The following is a 9092-nucleotide window of genomic DNA, read 5'->3' on the forward strand; positions in this document are numbered from 1 at the left end:
CATTATTATTATCATTTTACAGATGAGAAAATAAAGGCCAAGATCTCCAGATGCCAAATCTAATTTTGTTCCCCCTATACTACAAGGCGAGACTGAATAGTGTATTTAGTTTGAATACATCGGTGAGTATAATATCTAAGAGTTTTGTTTTTTTTTTCATAAAGGCCTATTTCAAGAGTCTTCTTGTACCCAAATTATTCTGAGTATAAGCACTAACATGTGTTGCCAATGTTTTCCTTTATTTATTAAGATTAATACATTTTTCTCTGACTTATTATACATTTATTTGTATGATATGCATAATTGTTCTTTATATGTGTTACCAAAGAAGCACTTACTGAATTATTTCAACACAGTATTCATTATGCTAGTCATAGTTACATATATTACCTCACTGAATGTTCTCAAAAACTGTGAGGATGGGATTATTTCCCCCTCTTAAGAGATAAGATTGAATTTATTTTAGTCTAAACCTGAGCTTTAGCAGAGCGACTATCCTGTACCAGCCATCTGCTGTTTTCACTAGCCAAAGTGGAGCAGGTAACAATAGACCACCTCTTTTCACTGTTACGCCTCAGTGCCTGATACAGCCCTTGGCATAGAGTGGATCTCAGTGTTTGTTGAATAAATACTGGATTATTGACATTGTTAATGAAATCTAGAAGAAGGCAAAACCAAATGTTGAAAGGAACAGGTGGATTCGTTTATGACTACAATACATTTGGAACTCTTTGCGACTCTCAAATCACCAATGCTACTTTATTTCACTTGAGAAAAACTTTTCTCAGCCTTACAACCTGAAAAATAATTCTTGACATCAAATATAAATTTTTCGTTTAAAATACTAGTTTCCCAACATCTGAATCACGAAGTCATTTGGCACTTTATTTGGTCTTAAAGTAAATACCTAGAAAGAATTTGGAAGATCTTTTATTTCATTTTAGAAAGGTTTTCAAAAAAAATTCAATAATAGAGGCTAATTTAAAAATATTTATATTAAATGTAATTAATTCCAAATCAATTGGTTATATATGTGAATTCCAGTTTTTATTAAGTTGTGACTCAGCTCAATATTAGGGTCGTTGTTCATGGTGGACTTTTTCAATCTCCACCCTACCTCAGTATAGTTAAGAGTATGAGTTTGTTGAAAAGCAAGCTCTCCCCACCACTGGTTAGCTCTGTGACCTCAGGCAAGTTATTTAACCTCTCTGAAAACCTCAGTTTCTTCAACTGCCATGTGAGGGCTATAATACCTCTTTTTCAGAATTTAAAGAATTTATGTCAAGTGTTTATTACAGTGTTTTGCATATATTAAAAGTTTTCTGAAAATAATTGTTTGTAATAATAGTAATAGTATTTGGCATCATAAACACCAAAATACTTCAGACTGTTCCAGAGAGTTCTTCTAATATCTTCTAAGGAATTACAGCACTCATGGCAATATCAGAATCTGGGATACAAAAGATGTTGATTCAGGAACTGATGTTTCAATGTGAGTCAAAAACTGGGGATGAGGCAGAGCAAGGCGAACCAACGATGAACAGTTGCCTGGCCTCTCTCATCCTGTCCCTAAAGATACTTTTGAAAATACAATATATGACGATAACAAGCTAGCCATACTTCCAGGTTTTTTACTTGTTTTTTCCAAATATCAGACCTGTTTCCTAAATAATTATATTCTCAGGGTAAAGAATCCTTTGAGATATTTGAAAACTATAGGAAATGTAGAAAATTTTCTTCAAAGTAAAAGGAACGACTATTGAAGGAAAAAGTAAATATTACTGGAAAAGAAACTTAAAATTACACTGATTTAATTTATCTTGAAAAATAATTTGGACCTAAAGATAAAGCCAGTTTTCAAGCAAGCTAAAGTAAATTCCTTATCAACTGAGAGCCTGAATTAGATGATTCCTAAGATTGTTTCCAATTCTAATGTTCTGGGCAAATGGGTTTAACTCTGGAATGTAATCCCCCAAATATCAACCAAATCTCGAACGATTAAATTTATCAGGCCATTTTATGTATCCGTTGATAATTTAAAAAAAAGCAACTCTTAACATTGCTGTTTTCATCACTTAAATGCTAAAATGCATCATTAGTCAAGTAATTCTCATGATGTGGAATTTGTTTGATAAATACATTGGTTTTGTGACATTTTTTCTGTATTAATCCCTCTTGTTTTGTTTTAAACAAGATGAAATGGCATTATACTTATTTTTTCATATTCAGCAAGTGAAGGATGAATAGGATATCTAAAAGAGTTGTAAAGAATTCTTTGCGGATTATCTCACTTTGGTACATAAGGAAATGAGATCACATGTCAATTTTCCATATGAAATTTCCTAAAGAATATTATTGTGAACACTTAATCTTGGGAGAAGAGAAAGTAGCAATAATAGTAACTGTGTTTTGGTATCAAGTGTAGTGTGTAGTAAAAGCATTAGAGAGAATTTTATATTAATAAGCACAATCTGGACACCTCCCTAAAAAAGTTTTGGTCTCCGGATTTACTAAACATTGTTTTCCTGACAATTAGCCAACCTTCCCAAACCCACACCTACCTTGTTTAAAGTGAGTTTTAGGAGCAAATAAGCCAATTACAAGGAAAATACTAGTATCAGTCAGGTCTTGGCAGGAAATAGATAGCTCCCTCAAACTGGTGGAAAGAAAAAAAAGATTGATTTTAGCTTCTCAACACCATATCCTCCAGGTGTCCTTGGGGACCTGGCTCCATTTTTCCTTCTTTAGAATGTATACTGGCCTGTGTGTGCTCTGGCCGTCTGCCCATCTAGCTAATTCCATCTCTAGCCACTTCCACAGACCTAACCTTACATCTGTATACACAATACCCCTTTTCCTTAGAGTGCACCTTCTCTTTCTCCTCCGTACTTCTTCATACTTCTCCTAAGGGACACTCCCAGGTGAAATGAAGACTTGGCCTAGGTTTCACCTCCCAGTTAAGAAAGAAAAAAGTTCGATAATTCACCAGTAACGGCAAGGTGTGGGACACAGGAACCTTATGCTGTTGCCGGGAGTCTAAAATGGTGCCACACCTTCAGAGGACAGTCTAGCAAAATTAAAAGGTACATACCCTTCTAACCAGGAGACCTATTTCCTGACAATGTACCCTAGAGGAAAATTTCCACAAGTGAGAGATGTGTTTGCAAAAAGATGTGTGCACCACCATTGTCTGAAAGAGCAAAAATATGGAAATAACATGTGTTTATCATTTAAGGACTGATTAAATAAATTATGGTATATTCATATATATACATACTAGAATACTCTAAGTAGTAATAAGAGAAGACATGCAAGATAAATTGTTATGTAAATCAGTGTTCATGACTGTAATTAATGTGATGTTATTTCTGAAAGAAAGACAGAAATCATTTATGTTTCAGATGCTTGATATACACAAGGAATTGTGTATATCAGATGTGACAGACACAAGAAATTTCAAAAAGATACAAAAGAATTTGTTAACAGTGATTGCAGAATGGACCAGGAGGAAGAGAACTGGAAGCTTGATTTTTTACTTAAAGAGCAGCATAAGGACATTGACATTTGAAATGTTATTTAAAGGGTAGGAGTTTGCTTTATGGAAAAGGAGAAAGGGCATCTGAATTCATCTGTACAAATGCCCCTTCCAAAGGTGGGTGGGAGTGTTTAGGGAGTGGTGGCTGATTTATAGACCCTGGGTACAGAGGAAAGTGGGGAGGCTTGAAGAGCTAAGGTAGGCTGTGAAGGTCAACGTCAACCGTGCCCTATAGCCCTTCTTCTAGTCATTAATGTGCACAAGAATCACCTGGGGATCTTGTTAAAATGCAAATTTTAATTTAGCAGGTCTAGGGTGGCGCCCAAGATTCTGCATTTTCAACAAGCTCCCAAGAGATGCTGATACTGCTAGTTTGCCTCCACACTTGGAGAAGCAAGGCTCTAAAACTTAGAAGGTATCCTGTTTTCTTGTGTCCTCAAAAATACCAAGCAGAGCCAGAAAGCACTTGTTTTTAGAAAATGAGCCCAGAAAAAGGCACGTCATTGAGTACGATGTTTACAACGCGAAGCTTTGCGGAAGCAATCTCATTCTCCTGCGTTCACGATCAGCAGTTCAGCTTTTTTAGCTGCTCCATTTTTAACAAATTCAGACTTCTGGAAACTAAAGCATCGCCAGATTGAGGCCAGTTTCTCTGCATTCCCCCCACCCCATGTGTCTAGTTTATGCATTGACTTGGTGAGAGTATTTCCAAACATAGTTACATTCTTTCACACGCTATGGAAGATTGAAGAATCCGAAACAAGTGAGAAAGAAGAACGGCCATCTGCCACGCTCCCACCCCTGCCACACACCCCCATACCCCCGCCATGTGTGGCGGAAATCCAGACTGTAGGTCACCCATACACCGAAAAACTGTTTGGGTCAGACATGTGTGGAAATGCCTTTCCTCCACGGCATTGTATGTGAGCAGTTGGTGGTGAGACCCAGCCCAATGAGGGGCAGCAGTGTCATTTTCTACATGTTTGCCTTTGAACTTGAATCCCAGAGATTTGCCACCTTGATTTTAATAATGCAGTATTACAGAGAGTTTGATATAAAGCAAGACAGTGTGTCCTTAGGTAAGATTAGGTACTTTGGAGACAAACTGCTGGTTTCAAAACCATGCTTAATCACCTCCCTGCTCTGCAACTTGGCTGAGTCTCAGTTTCCTCATCTATAAAATCTGATAATAGTAGTATCTATCTCATGAGATTGCTGTGAGGTTTCAAGGTCCTGGCGTATATTAAGCCCTCAATAAAGATTAATGATAATTATTATTCCTCTTAAATCATTATTAGAATTGATTTGAAAGTAGTAATGTTTGAATATCAATATATTTATTACTGAGTAATTATGAGTCGGAATCGACTTGACTGCAATGATTTTGGTTTTTTGGTTTACCTACCAAGCACCAGGCACTATGCTAAGCGTTAAGATATTAAATAAACCCCTTAAAAATATTTTGCTTATCTCTGTTAAAAAAAAAAAAGAAAAAAGAAATTCACATACATATATTTTTTTAAGCAAAAAGAAAGATGTGCTTTTAGAGATAAAATGGGACACGCTGTTCCTTTCCCCAGTTCCCACCAGCCCTTCACATCTGGTAGAACTTGCAAGCTGTCCTCCCTTGGCTTGAAGAAAGAATGGAAGGTTAATTAGCAGAGTGTGAATGAAAAGATGACATACAGAGCAGATGAAGGGAGCCAAAAGGGAATGGTGAGGCACCCAGAAACTTGGAAGAGTGGGGAGGCCTGAATGGGTGCGTGGAGGGAATGTTTCTGGATCCCAGTGTGAGAGGGGCTGTGGGAGACGGGCTTCCCTGATGGCAGCTGTAGCCACAGAAGAATGCAGCCAGGTTGGGGTGGGGTGGAGTGTGAAATGTGGGGTAGGAGTGGAATAAAGGGTAGGTGGGGGAAAGACCCTCAGCCCCTAAAGGCCATTTCTATATACTAGATCACCTGGGAGCCCTGGTCCTCTGGCTTCCCTGGGTTCCAACAATAGCAGGCATTAGCAGGAATTGGAGGGTCTCCTTCACCACAGCCTACCTTCTGGCCTCAAGCAATGACTGCATTCTTCTCTGGCTAAACCTTCGTCTAGGCAGCCTGTCTTCCAAAGCTCCAGCTCTCATTGGGATCTGGTGCCACTGTTCCCTGCTCTTGTCCCATTCAGGCCTAGGGGTAGCAAAAGCTTCCTCTATTGCTAGCTCCTGGGCACTTCATCAATCACCTTAAACTTACTTGGTAAATAATTCTGCCATTAAATTCTCTTCATTTAACCCCTTTTGAGTATAACATCTATTTCCAGCCAGAATCTTGACTGAATCGGAGAGGTAATTTTAAAGCATGATATGGAGAGAGAGAGAGAGAGAGAGAGAGGTAGTCCCTGGGTGGCACAAATGGTTAATGCTTGGCTGCTAACCAAAAGGTTGGAGGTTTGCCTCTACCCAAAGGTGCCTCAGAAGAAAGTCCTGGTGATCTACTTCCAGAAAATCAGCTACTGAAAATCCTGTGGAGCACATGGGTCTGCCGTGAGTCAGAACTGACTCAACAGCAACTGGTTACATATATATATATGATATCTTAAAAACCACTACCATATGAAGTAGGGCAAAGCATCTCTAAGTTCATCGGCTGAAATCACGGAAAGTGCCACATTCTGAATTCGATTAATTGCAGAAAGATTGAGGGAAGCAGAATGGAAATGGTCACATCCCGTATGTGTTCATTAAAAGGGCACAGACCCAGAAAGAGCCCTTCAATGCTTTATTCAGTCTGTTCTTCCCCACAGAGAGGAAGAAACAGGTTACTCTAAATGCAAGGACAACAACCAGAATGTAACAGAGACAGTCAAAAAGACCTCTCTGAGCTTCCTTATGTATCAAGTGCCAGGGAAAATATTGAGATAAAATGGTTCTGTCATTTCAACATCACATAGAGAAATTCTATTATAACAAAGAAATCCGACTGCAGATGAACAGGGATCGAAGACTGCATGTAGGCATGGGAGTGCACTGCCTAGCACCTCTTTCACACACCGCAGACCCGAGTAATCCCAGGTGCAGGTAAGACATCCTAGCGCTCTGATATCTGATATGAATAGGGGCAGTTCTGTAGTACTAGCTCAGTTCATGGGCCCCAAAATGTCCAAGGCATCCCAGGAGGTTTGAGCTAAATGTAATTATGATCTGGCCTTCTGCATATCTCCACACTCAGTTGACAATCACTCCTAAGGAGTTTGGACCTTGTCCATTAGTTGGCCTAGGATGGAATTCTTGCTTTTCCCAAGGGAAGAAGAGGAAGAAGGGATGTAGTAATATGTGATTTGTGTGAGTCTGTGATTAGATTTCTGAAGCCTGGAACTACCTGGGGATCTGTGAAAGACTGTGAAAGATGGGTGTTCAATATAATTTTCAGAGAAGGTTAATATCCCTGAGAAATACAGCACCTCTTAATTCTAATGATACATGCATACATTATGGATGGCTTTGCTATGCTCCTGGTGAAGTCAGTAGCTTTCCGTCCTTGAACAGGAAAGGAAAAAGATGTTAGTAAGAATCCTTTAGGGCTACAGAAACTACATATTTGCTTATGCTCAGTTACAGTAAAGTTGAATTTTATTCTGTAAATAGAGAGCTTGTCTTCATAAATATCAGCTATTTCCTTTAGTATAATAAATATCCTCTTCATAAAATAATTAAATCTCTTTCTTCGGCATGCAAACAAGTGAAAGAGTGAATTTAAAGATATATTAAAATGGCAAACTGGTATTTGGTTTCCACTAAGCAATCAATCAGAAACCCTGGTGGTGTAGTGGTTAAGAGCTATGACTGCTAATCAAAAGGTTGGCAGTTCAAACCCACCAGCCGCTCCTTGGAAACCCTATGGGGCAGTTCCAGTCTGTCCTATAGGGTCACTATGAGTTGGAATCGACGCAATAGCAATGGGTTTTTTGGTTTAAGTAATCAATCATATTTTTTTTTTGTTAGCAATAGCTTTAGTTGATTCTTCTTTGCAGAAGGGGAAAATTGTTGTATGAAATAAAGCAGGCAAAAAAACCAAGCATAATATTTAATATTATAATCACATTGATTGACTTCAAAGGATAGGAAAGATCACATTTGAGTACAGAATAGAACCTAACACAATAACTTAAATTTTTGTTATTGTTCATACATTTTCTTTATTTACATTTATATTTCTTTTCTCCCCTTATCCTCCTGTGGCAGTAGAACTGGACATGATGCTTTAAATATTGTGATGTACCTCAATCTTGTCTTAAGAGCCAAAGCTTTATGAACCCTTTAGATATAAAGAAGAGGCATAAATCTTTGGCATGCGAAGCATTAAATTTTGTTCCCATACATGAAAAACAACTGTCATAACCATGTGGTTTTATTAGCCTAAAGAAACAGAAAATATATTTTCAATTTACATTTTGGTTTTTCAAACAAATTACAGAATTTCAGATCATTTGTTTCCTGGATATTTCCCGGGGCTCTCCTTGGGCCTGCATTCCCAAAAACTGTCAGTCTTACACTCTGCATACCCTGTGTTCATGCCCTTGAGCTGTACACTTTGTGGAGCTAGACTGAAAGATGGTCACTTGCTTTATCCTCTGCTAAAACCAATATTGGTTAGTCCATCACCTTCTTAAACAGAAACTGCAATCTTACACGCCATCACATCCATCTCTTTGTCAAAACATGAGTGAAAATCAGTAGTGGCATATCTAGAAATACTCCACTCACTTCCATTTTGCTTCATATGTGCTGCTGCACCCACTCAATATTAATTTCCTTCATAGTTAGACTGTGGAAAATACGTGAGTGGACTTTTGTGGTCCAAAACTAGCTATATGACCTTGGACAAATCACATCACTTTCTTATTGATACCCTCATATCCAAAATAAGAACCCTTGTCTGGATGATCTCTGAGAACTTTTCAGCTCCACAATTCCTAGAATCCTCAATGATTTAACAAAAGCATCTCCATAGAGAAAGAAGCCTTGGTGGCAACAATTAAGCATTCAGCTATGAATTGAACCCAACCAGTCACACCATGGAAGACCTGGCAATCTCCTTCTATAAATATTACAGCCAAGAAAATCCTACGGGGCAGTTCTACTCTGTCACATAATGGGGACACGATGAGTCGGAATCAACTTGATAGCTTCCACAACAACGTCTCCATAGAGCAGTGATAATGATTTATGTCAACTATCTTCCTTCTTCATGAGGTTTAAAAAGTTATTGTATCCTACTTATTAATTTGAGTGGAACTCTGTTCTGGAAATTTTGATGCATTGGTACTCAGGAGATATCATCAGTTCATCTTCAGGAAATGTCTTAATTCAACCATTCAACCACAGGCACTGGGATACACTTGGGAAATAAAATAATAAACAAAACTTAGTTCTGACTCTCAGAGATTATATGGTGTGATCAGGTGGAGGGGAGGTGCACAGAGAGAGGGTGAAGGAGGATGTGACCAGAGAAGAGAAGTGTCTTAGGTTGGGTTCTCTAGAGAAGCAAAACCAGTGAAGCATATGTATATATAT

The sequence above is a fragment of the Trichechus manatus genome, unplaced genomic scaffold (genome assembly GCF_000243295.1).
Source record: "Trichechus manatus latirostris isolate Lorelei unplaced genomic scaffold, TriManLat1.0 scaffold00037, whole genome shotgun sequence".
Classification (NCBI taxonomy): domain Eukaryota; kingdom Metazoa; phylum Chordata; class Mammalia; order Sirenia; family Trichechidae; genus Trichechus; species Trichechus manatus.